This window comes from Pinus tabuliformis, chromosome 2_2, assembly GCF_031772625.1.
Source record: "Pinus tabuliformis cultivar Carrire ecotype Pingquan chromosome 2_2, CPIR1, whole genome shotgun sequence".
Lineage (NCBI taxonomy): Eukaryota > Viridiplantae > Streptophyta > Pinopsida > Pinales > Pinaceae > Pinus > Pinus tabuliformis.
Genome location: NC_142300.1, coordinates 377,913,000 through 377,925,145, shown reverse-complemented (window position 1 = coordinate 377,925,145; position 12,146 = coordinate 377,913,000). Strand labels below are relative to the sequence as shown.

At 34.3% G+C, this 12,146-nt stretch overlaps 1 long non-coding RNA gene and 1 pseudogene across 1 annotated transcript; both read right to left on the bottom strand.

Annotated features, from left to right (window-relative positions):
• Positions 1-2,963: 2,963 nt before the first annotated feature.
• On the bottom strand, positions 2,964-3,866 carry LOC149192821 (ABC transporter B family member 25 pseudogene; annotated as a pseudogene).
• A 163-nt stretch (positions 3,867-4,029) lies between these two features.
• LOC149192820 (uncharacterized) lies at positions 4,030-7,987 on the bottom strand. Its single transcript, XR_016254912.1, has 4 exons — positions 7,839-7,987; positions 7,217-7,370; positions 4,819-4,961; positions 4,030-4,735 (listed from the first exon to the last, which is right to left on the bottom strand). It is a non-coding gene; the product is annotated as an uncharacterized LOC149192820 (long non-coding RNA).
• Between the last annotated feature and the right edge of the window lie 4,159 nt (positions 7,988-12,146).

The following is a 12,146-nucleotide window of genomic DNA, read 5'->3' as shown; positions in this document are numbered from 1 at the left end:
AAATGTTTCCGCTTAATTCATGCACCAAAAAATCTAAAAAATCACACTAAAAAAATTCCTATAAAAATTCATTAGCCATTGTATCAACCTAATGTAAACATGTATGCTACCACGAATGACTATAGCAATAATCCATTGGATTCCAACCATGCAGTTTTTCTACAACAACATGCAACATTCAGATGCAATAAGCCATGTCACACTTAATTTTTGTAATTTTATATTCATTTCACTCCATGTTTCAGAGTTTTTATGATACGAACTCTACCAAGGGCCAACGTAATGTTGTCCCTGGTACTAATCATACTATAAATCCAATTCAAATATTTTGACTAATAGCATAATGAGATGTATACATGGCAAACAATATTTCCCAGGCTATATGGCATTTAATTCACGTAAGATATCGACAGGCAACCTTTGTCGTATTCCCAGATACTGGATACCTTCTCGCCTTTTGATACACCCCTCGATATATGCATGGATATACATGACATCGTGAGGCCACAACCCTGAAAACTTATTAGTCCATTAGAGAAATTGTATTGTATTTATCTATTTGGTAATTTACTATTTTACGAGGAAGTGTTAATAATATATAATTGAAATATGAAATATTTAACTAGCAATTGCAACATATGTTGCAAAGGAAACGCCGTAAGACATAAATTGGAGAAGAATCATGACATAAAAATTCATTATGTAGGTGCATACTTTGTCATTAATTTGTTCTCTTAGAGTAAGACATAAATTGGAGAAGAATCATGACATAAAAATCCATTATGTAGGTGCATACTTTGTCATTAATTTGTTCTCTTAGATTCGACGGCCCAGATCACTGCAGATGTTGGGAGATATGGAGGTGATATAAACCTCTTTCCCATTTGGAAAGAGCTAGACTTAGCTAATTGATAAGCCATAACGGTCAAATGTTGAAGACGAAAACTTGAAAAAAACATAAAATGCATAAGAATATTGATTCCCAAAACATTCGTATCTTATGTCTCTGAGCAAATTCATTTTATAAGATTTTACTTATCAAATTTGATTAGTTTTGACAAAGTCGTCTTTAAGTAAGAAATAATATAAATTGAAAATGTGTAGTGCTCAAAATGAACCATGCCTTTATTATCCTACAACTAACTATTAAGAATAGCTATAAATGATTGTGAGATGTGGCACATCAGTTCTTCATTGTTTTAGCAAAAATGACCCCACTTTCTCAAATGCTAACAAGTGGAGCAAGTGCACAGGTCTAGTAGTGTGTCTTCCTCCAACAACTTCTGAAAATCCATAATTTTATTAGGTGGGTGGGAAATGTGAACTTCCTCTTCCAAAATAAGAGCTTCATAGGGCTTGAGATGATTAAACATTAACCACATTGTGGAGGCAAAGCTAGCAAGGCAAATCTAAATGGCATGAATTCACACAAACTTGCTTACCTGCTTCAGAATAGTACAGGGGCCATAGTAGATGGGCTTGGGGATATGATGTCACTTACCCTTAAAACAAAGTTTATCTAGATAAAATTAGGCTCAGTCACCTATGTAAAATTGTATAGACAGTTGATGTCTTTTATGGAGTTATTTGTAGCAAGGCGAGGGAGTGTGAAGAGCATCAGATACTTGGGAATGAATGTGATCCAATTTCTAAACAAAGGAGGATGCCCTATGGTACGTCTTGCATTGGTGATGGGAGACCACTCGAGGAAGAGAGTTGGGAAGCTTGTATGGTGCCAACCACTCGTAACCATAACAACCTGATTATCACTATGTTGTAGGACATGCAAATAAGAATTGCACTGTTTATTTTTGGTGTAGTGAACACAAAGGGCTTGTAACAGGCTGCAATTTATTACTTAGGTTTGAACATTTGGTTTTTGTTCTAGAGTTATTTATAGCAAGTATAGAGGGTGTGAAGATCATCAAATACTTGGGAATGGACACAAGACAGTTTCTAAAAAAAGAAGGATGTTGTGTGTTACTTAGGTCTGAACATTTGAACATTTGGTTTTTGTCAATGAGTGATTTATAGAAATTCTAGAGGGTGTCAAGATCATCAAATACTTGGGAATGGATGCAAGACAACTTCTAAGCAAAGAAGGATGTTGTGTGTTGCTTCTTGTGTTGGTGATGGGAGATAATTGGAGGAAGAGAGATGGGCAGAATGTAAGGGCCAACCACTAGTAACCATAACAACCTGATTATAAATGTAATTCAAATTTAGATTTGGAAAGATAACCATCATATTGTTCATGAATTAATATTATTTTATTTAGCTTATTTGATGTCATCTACTACGTGTATTTTTTCAAAATCTATCAAATATTTTGCTATTGAAACTTGAAAGACCATATTTGAAGATTAAGAGGCAATCTGTGTTGGAAAGGTACTTTACTCTTAGTTTCAGTGACTACATTGTAATGGATTCAACAATTTAAAAGAAATTAGCAACATGCTCTTAAGCCAAGATAGTTTTATTCTCTCGTGATATTTTCTCTTAGCCTTGAGTCCATCAGCCTTTCATTGTGTGGCACTCTAAACAAGTTTTGGTAACATTTTCCTTGAATATTTTGGAAGGTAATGTGATGGGTTAAGGAATATGGAGAAGTTGAGAGTTTGAATTAACCATATATTACATCTCTTACCATTCCATGCATAAGAAGATCAATATGTTTCCCGTGATTTTTAAGAGCATTATCTCCTTTAAGACGTATAAAAGAAATAGTAAACGGGATTTTCAATAAGTCCAGAAGACAGCCACAAACACATGAAATATTCAACAAGATTTCCTTCCATCAAATTATAAGAAAGGATCATCTAACTATTGTTAATCGTCAAATTTCTGTGTCTGTGACTCCGGTATCAGAGATTCAGACTCGATGTAATTAGCCATCAATGTAGTATGGATTTATGAGACTCAGCTCGGGTAGTTTTCTCCATGTTCGTTCAAGCTAAGAAAACTTAATTTTTAGTTTTGGATCCTTGCAATTGCCTTCGAATTAGAGATGCATAGATACCATTCCTTTTCAGCAATTCCTCATGAGTACCACTTTCAACTATCTGACTGCCTGACACAATTGCCACAATAGTTGCACTTTGGACTGTTGAAAGTCGATGTACTATAACTAAAACCGTCCGTCCTTTCATCAATTGGTCCATGGCATCCTGTTTAAATACAAGCAAGGGAATTGTTAAGGAAGAAAATAAGATCAGACAAAAAATCAAGAGTAATAGAAGAACAAAGAGGCTATCATGGTTCGGGTCATGGTATCACCTGAACCAGGTATTCACTCTCTGCATCCAAAGCACTCGTAGCTTCATCCAAAAGAAGTACACGAGGATCCATCAGTAATGCCCTTGCTATTGCAATCCACTGTTTTTGACCTCTTGACAGCCTCACACCACGCTCTCCAACAAGTGTATTGTACCCTTCCATAAAATTTGATACAAACTCATGGGCATTGGCCATTCTTTGCAATTTGTTGAGCCGGAAGTGGACAATGTTTCAAATTTAGGAGAATCCCATGTTCATTGAAATAGTCAAATGAAGCAGCTAATTTTACTCTCAATTTGACAATACAAGTCGCATGTTTCTAGTTCAAATCAAACCAGATTTAAAACATGTCTAAAGGTTTTTGAAACGTACGGAAGCATTTTCAATGTCAACAGTGATGGCTCTGCCTTTCAGTCCATATAGAATATTGTCTGCTACTGAACAGTTGAAAAGAACAGGTTCCTGGCTCACAATACTTACCCGCAAAATTTGCTAGTTGGTTTTAAATGAGTGCATGAAAATCAACCTTGCTTCCAGGTTGGTAATTTCCCTTGAAAAATCGAGTATAGTAAACATGAAAAGAGATTGCCACTCGTTTATATCTTCTAATGATGCCTGATTATAGTAGGCAATCGCATTAACAGGTGCAATAGATGAACAAAGATTAGATAATATCAACACATCGTTCACTGTTGATTCGAAACATGGTGCACCTCCTGGCTCATCAAGCAAGTCTATAGTCATTGCCTGCAACCCAAGAGTGCCTCCACACAATCGTGGTTGATGCCTAGACGACAAAAACCATACATTCTTTAAACTTGTTTGCTCTCAAACATTTCGAATACTCCATTGGACCCAAATTTAACAGAACCCCAAATCGGAATTACCTGTACTCCCATGGACCCAAATTTAACAAATTCCCAAAACAGAACCAGATTATATGCATGGCTCATCCAAGGAGAGTCAAGATGGTTGCACAGTAAATCAGGAGGGAGATAGCAGATATGCTTTTGAGGGACAAGATATTACAGTAGCCCATTCTTCCAGAGACTGCACTCAGAGCGGACAAGTACTTATCTTCACTAACAACAATCAATGATGTTGAATTGTCAATCTTCCAAAAAGGTACATTTATATTCTGTAATTTTCTCAATCTTTTCTTGCCAATTTTCTACATGATCGGAACTAAATTCTTTTCAGGACTCTCATTTGATGTCAAACAACTCTCCATCAAAAAATATGTGACTTGAGATTGCTGATTAAGGCTATGCATAGCCTGTAACATATGTTGATGCTGCTTGTATAATGATGGCATTTCAGGTAAACTAGAAAAAGCATTGTTGAGGCATTCACTGGAGACTTTTGAAGCCAATTCTTAGATTTCTGCACTGGCAACTTCTAGTCCAACAAAACCCAAATTGTGGCCAGCAATAGTTTCCCTGGCCTTCTCCAGCACAAACTGCAAGTGAAAGAAATTGTAAAAGAGACGTGTGTGAGTTTGAGAGAGTATGACAACGATGATGAAGATAGAGAGATACATACCAAGTTATTGTTAGGCGTTTGTAATACCATCCATTAACAAATTCCGGGAATATAGCCTGGGATGCCATGACAAAAATAAGCATCGCTTTCATTCCCATCCATTCAAGGAGAAAAAATGGTCTCCTTAAACCTCAAATATCAATCTGAAAAATCAACAAAATCAACAAACACTGTAAGGGAGAAATGCAATGTCATTGCAAAATTTGATATTCATTTCAATAGATTTTTTTTGCAATGGGGATTCATATACACTTCAGGTTAGGTTTATCAAATAGGGCTTATATATCTAGTATTTAAAAATATACCTTGCCTATTAGTTATCCAACCTGACAATCATATGAAGTTATTCAGAAGAATGCTAGAACACATCCATCTTAACATTGAAATTATTGCATCAAGGAATTTGATACCGTTAACCACATCACAGATCATGGATTAATATGGATTTGAGTAACTATATTGAATTATTCACTGCTAGATACATGTCATCTTAGTATTTCCACGGGTGCTGAGAAATACTAGAAGATAAAAGGCCGAGAAAACAAGCCCTGTTGCTCCTGCTGTGAGGCAAACATAACTAAAGTTATACAGTTGTTTGTTCAGTGGAATACGGTTATAAACTGTGTAAGCTATTTGAAAGCACACGACTCCACTGTTGAGGTCTCAGGGATGAGAGTACATGAGATATTTAGGTTGGAATTGTCATTTGGTCCAAGATAAAGACCTAAAACTACTTTCGATTTAGTGTTAATCTTCCTTGGATGTAAGGATACTGGAAATAAATTTATAGCATCCCAATACCAAAGGGCATCTAGCAGAAGGAGTTCTAAATATGACAGAAACACTAAACCAAATTTGATTGTTTGAAATTCTTAATATGGGATTGCCAAATTGTGTCGTTCCAGGCTGAGAATTTGGTAGAATACTATCACCCTAATAAATTAAAGGGTTCTAGCTAGTAATACTGGAAAGAAAAAGCACAGAGAAATAGAACCCTAACTCTATCTATTACCTGAAGGATGTAGCAAAAACATTATAAACCAAATATTATAAAGTAAGTAGCCCTCATTGACATAAAGAGGTTAAGACAACCAATACAATTTCAATTATAATCACTTACACACAAAACATGGACAAACTACCTTGCAATATGGAACCTTCACATAGTCTGAAGATATTTTCAGGCTTTAAGTTAGTGTGAACGAGTTTCAACTCATGCATATTTGCCACTCATAATTGGCAACATTAGGAGAATAAAACCCTGGATAGACATTATTAATACCGTTAAAAATGCCCATGACAATCCAATCTCATAAATTGGGAGTTAACCTCACCGTTGAAGCAGAGTCACAGACAAGCATTTAATATAAAATAAAAATATAAGTTTCAGCCCTCCCAATGCATATGTCAAGATTCAAGTGATTAATATTTTGAATGTTTTTATAAATATAATGTGAATAAATATAATTTTTTATTGCAAAAAAAATTTTCGAATACAATTCTAAGGCCATACCAAAAGGTAAAGAGATATTTCAGGGAGAGATATGAGAAGTAAGTATTGTTCCTCTAAGAATTTGAATTGTTTTAAGCTCCATCACTCTAAGAATTTGAATTGTTTTAAGCTCCATCACTCTAAGTAATCCATTTTATAAACCTCGAACAACTCATTGTAGCAAAAAATTACAAAACTCTAGAGCAAGGAACCTTTGAATTCTGACCCTCCTTCCTTGTAAACATGGTAAACTCTCATCTTTGTCTCAATGGCAGGAAAGGTGAACTGAAGTCTAGTATTTCAAGGCCAAACCCTGAAATTTTGATGCCGTTCTGTCCTCATATACTAAATTTCAAGAAGAACCAAAGTTTTCTGAAGAACGACTGCAAAATATATTTCTGTTAATAAATAATGCCAACATTAAAATAAAAGACCACAACAAATGTTTATATACATAAGATTCTTTCTTGGGTCTTCATATACTAAATTTCAAGAAGAACCAAAGTTTTCTGAAGAACGACTGCAAAATATATTTATGTTAATAAATAATGCCAACATTAAAATAAAAGACCACAACAAATGTTTATATACATAAGATTCTTTTTTCAAGATTACTATAAAATGATCTTCTGATATTTAAATCACATACATTCTATGTGATTTAGGCAGAATTGAGGAAGTCACATTCATCGGTTGCCTTAAAAAATTACCATAGCATCTGCACACAACTGTAAGGGGAGATGGCATACATTTCAGACAACCATTTACAGGTACTACATGTATATTTTGAATAAAAATAAGTATCCAGGCAACTTGGGTCACATGCCCAAATTACTCATCTATTAAATTCTACATGTAAAAATAACACATGCACAATAGAAAATCGAAATAGATACTTCCTCATACCGTGTGCTACTTATTTCATATTTGGCAACTTAACGAAGGACATAAACTTCAATCATTGTTGTCCCTGTGTACTTTTTCAAGCCACGAACGATTTTGATAGCTACAAGACCCTTCGACTTTCAATGCCAACCCTCCAAAACTTGCCCAATTCTACCTACAAATATTGGTCATACTCCCATCAAAACAGAATTCATCTAATACATGATTTATAACCAAAAAAATCCAACATACAATGTTTCCTAATCCTTACCTTGCCTCATTTTATTGAGTATTTTATCTGTAAAGCATAGAGCGGAAGACATATGAGAAAAATAGATTAAGGAAAATGATTATTTGTAATATAGGTCATGGTATCAAACAGTAAACCTAAAAACCCTTGGTGAGATGGTAGACTAACATTTAGGAAAAACCCGTCGAAAATCATATAAATAACAGTGAGTTAAAATATATAGTAAATACTTGCAACTGCTCGACCTACACAGCCATTCATCTATACAAAAATCAGTATGTTCAAGAAATTGAAAAAATCTCACAGCAATCTGAATGGCAGGAGGAATCCCTGTGCTCTAGCATAGATCTATGGGGAAAAGGGGTGTGACAGATTTCGAAAACTAAAATCAACCTGAATCTAAGAGGGGACGTGTCCCACGACGACATTAGCTTCTGGTGCTTCCTCGGATTTTCGTCGAGCACAGAGGAAGATGATATTTTGCAAACGAGGCTGAGTATCCTGATAGCTTTTAGCCGCACAAGGAGGAATTGGCTCGCTTAGTTTCGAGGGTTTGTAGAAGAAAATAGGGTTGAAGATGCTCAAGCAATAACTACCAATATCCAATGGTTGAACATTATTTCATCGTCAATAAGTAATCTAATGTTCCACAATTGCACACCGTGGCACTTGAGGGGAGTTGTTTTCAGAGGGAACGCCTTACGGCGTAATTAAAAATTAATTAATGATTTAATTAAAAATATTTTTTTTATTTTGATATATTAATTCAATAATATTTATTTTCTTATTTAAATTCATAATTTAACTTACTAAACATTTTACAATTCAACTATGCATATTATCATTATATATCAAAATCTAAAAGATATGATGATAATATGTATAGCTGAATTGTAAAATGTTTAGTAAGTGAGGTTATGAATTTAAATAATAAAATAAATATTATTGAATTAAAATTATTTGATTTTTTTTTAATTATGGGAAAATTCAAATTATTCAAGTTATTGGTTTAATATATTTTGACAGATCTCAATACTTTTGATGTCAAGTTATATTACTATGCATAAATAAAATTTTGACGTGAAACTATATTATGCACAAACAAAACCTATTTACTTGAAATAATTTATTGGAAAACTTCCACTCGTTGATAGATTGTTAATTTGTTTCCTTTTATTTAACAAACATCAATTTTTAACTATTTTAGGCCATACTCTAGGACCTAAGATAAACACCATTTATATATTCTAAACATGTGTTAAATAACTACTACATTGGAAGAATTAGTACATTGGAAAAATTGTATTTTTTGCTTAGTAACTTAGAGGAAGTGTTAATAATATGTATATTTAAATTATGAAATATTTAATTGATATTAAAAAATTAATTAATGATCTAATTCAAAAATATTTTTTAGATTTTGATATATTAACTCAATTTTTATGGTGGAGTGTGATGATAATATCAAATGTATGAAGCACATCGGGATATCGGGGTTTTGAAATATCAGAGAACTTTTTAATTGAGGTTACGATAATTTATTATTTTGATATTATAAAATTTACAAGGTTTCCAAAAGCTTCGAGGTCCGATGGATGAGGAAATTAATGAGAGGGAGTAAGATATGGTGTAAAGGGGAAGAGAAGGACCACAGGAATCGGACCCGCCCATAAAATATAACCGCTTTGTATTTTAAAAATCCAACAAAATTAACTACAACCACTTTGTAATTTTAGGATTTCAGATCCTCATAATTTTTGAAATTGGGATTTGGAATAGACTTTCGAGGCCCTAAAAACACCATAATTTTAATTGTTCTACAATTTGGCTGTGACGAATTTGTAGGACCATTAGTGAAAATGGATTAATTAGTAAAAATTAATTAAAAATCGATATTTACAAATAATTTACAAAAATCAACATAATATACACTTTGTACATTTATTTATCCCTGGCGGTAAAAATTATCGAACTTCGGATGAACACCATTTGCAAACCATGTAACCAAATGAGATGAAATGAGAAATCATGGAAAGCTTGCGGAAAATTGAATACAATGAAGCAATCAAAAGGAAAATCCAAAGAAAATGAAAAATTGGCAAAATTGTAGGACACTTAACCAAAAGAAATATTAAAAAAGGTGATCTAGCCATAAATTTACAGAAAGGGTCTCCATTATTTGAAATAAATAAGTCAACAATGGGGGGTTGAGTTTTTACCTCAACTGGATATTATCTCCACTAACTCGTTAGGTTGAAGTGCTACAACATTGTATTCAATATATCACTTGCGAAGGACATTCTTCATTATGCATGGACTATCATTTCAATTTCTTGGCCCATTTGATAAAAAATGAAAAATTAATGTGTCTTTCTCTATATTAAATTCATTATATTCTACGGTTAGGAAGTATCAAAGAGGAAATAATGACCAGTTAGCTCAACATAAGTTAATTTATCCGCTAGTTAGAGTTTCACTTGTGTAACAAAAACCTATGGAACATTGGAGTAAGTTTGTAAAACAATTGGTTGCTCTAGTATTTGAGAAAGCAGTAGAGAAATTTTGAGGTAAAAAATGGGCCTCAAGACAAAGATAAACAAAAAAAATCAACTTTATAAGAACCAATAGAATTTAATATGATGATGTCAACCATGGGGAATGATTCCACATTTTTTGGTGTAAAAAGGTAAAAAAAATAAAATAAAATAAAAAAATACTTTTTCAAGTTATCTCGCTACAATTTTACTCAAATTTCTAGTGGGAGCACTCCCTGGATTCAAAATTTAATTTTGTATCCAAGGAGTACCCATGTCTCATACTTTTTATGGATCCTACTATGTGAAATACATTAAAAAATGTGATTCCAATCGAGTGCCACGCAGGTTCCAAGTGTGCGACAAAGTTTAGTTACATTTGTAGAAGAAGTGCCTAGCTGGACCCCACCACAAGCTTCGCCCGCTACGATATGGGCTGTATACTATTACCAAGGATATAGGGGAAAAGGTTTTCGATCTCAGTATTCCATCATTCCTTGGCCTGCACCCAATATTCAATATGCACTGGCTACGACTATACATTCCACCATTGTTGGACACATCTGATGTTGCTGAGCAACTGACACCAATAGAGCTCAACCCAATCTGCATCGAGCATGACACAACTCATAGGATCATGGAAACATAGATCAAGAACAATTGCCAACAGAGGATCCATTTATATCGATTTGTCAAAGCAGGCCAACTCCTTCACTAGGGAAAGTGGTTCACGAGGGACCAGGTTCGACAGATATTTCCTCACCTCATGGAGGCTATACACACAATGGGGAAGATTGCTTCCTAAGCGGGGAGGATTGATCCAGGTGGATATTGGTGGCCACCCACCTATTCCACCAAGACCTCTATTTTCTTTCATCTATTTCCTTGATTATAGCAACATTTATAATTTTTAGCATTTTTTGGGGTCTTGAACTTCCATAGCTGTTTTGACCCCCTAAACGGTGTTTTATTGAGGTATTTAGTAGGCCAATAGCCATAGGACAAGGCCTACCACAAATCATGTAATACCCAAAGAGATCTTTCCAACGATGTATCGTACGCGCTAAACGGAGATCATATGACCAAGTTATGACCATCGGATGTTCGCTGCCTAGCTAACCCCAACGAGGCCCACAAACTCTTGGTGTTTCATCTCCTGAGATTAGGTTCTTGGTTTTTTAGAGTTTTTCCTTATTGTTCAATAATATAAAGGTCACTGAGCCTCATTGTAACATAGTCAAGATGCAAGTAGCCACCACATCTCTTCTCAGAGATAAACTACCTTCACTTGAGCTAGTTTATTTCCATTTTGTATGTAACCATATTTCAATTCTTTGATATTAATGAAATTAAGTTTTATTTCTATTGCATCATTGTGTTTATGTTTGTGTATTTCTTATGTTGTGTTCCTGTATAAGTCTGAATTAGGAAGTCTTGTGGAAACCATCTCTAAAAGTATTTTTAGGGAATTAAAGGTGGTTTTTTAAACCCCCCGAAAGGGATGAAAATTGAGCCTTTTGGGGGAGGGTGTTCCTAACAACCACATCTAAAAGTGATTTCTCAAGACTTTTAGAGGGGGCTTCTAAATTATTTCCCCTGAATATATTTTTCATGGCGGTTTTTTGAACCCGCCCAAGAAAGTCATGAAAATTGAACTTTGGGGGGGAAGGGGGGTTTAAATGACTTCCCCTAATGTTTTTCATGGTATTTTTTAAACCACCCTACCCCCCGAAGGTTATGAAAATTATATATATATATATATATATATATATATATATATATATATATATATATATATATATATATATAGTGGCGGTGGATTTCTACCAGTCGCCTCTAAAAGTGTTTTCTCGTGAATTTTGGGGGGTTTAAATGATTGCCCCAAAATAACTTTTCATGGTGGTTTTTTTATAACTGACCTAAAATTCACAAGAATTTAACTTTCGGAGGCAATTTTTGACCGCCCCCAAAAGAATAAATTGAAAATTGAAGATTTGGAGGCAGTCATTTAACAACCGCCTTTAAAAGTTCAATTATCATGACTTTTAGGTGGGTGGGGGGGGGGGGGTGGTGTGTTGTCGAAAACCACCTCCAAAAGTTCAATTCTTGTGACTTTTTAAGGGGGGTTGTTTGACAACCCCCCTTAAAATTCATGACACAGTAACTT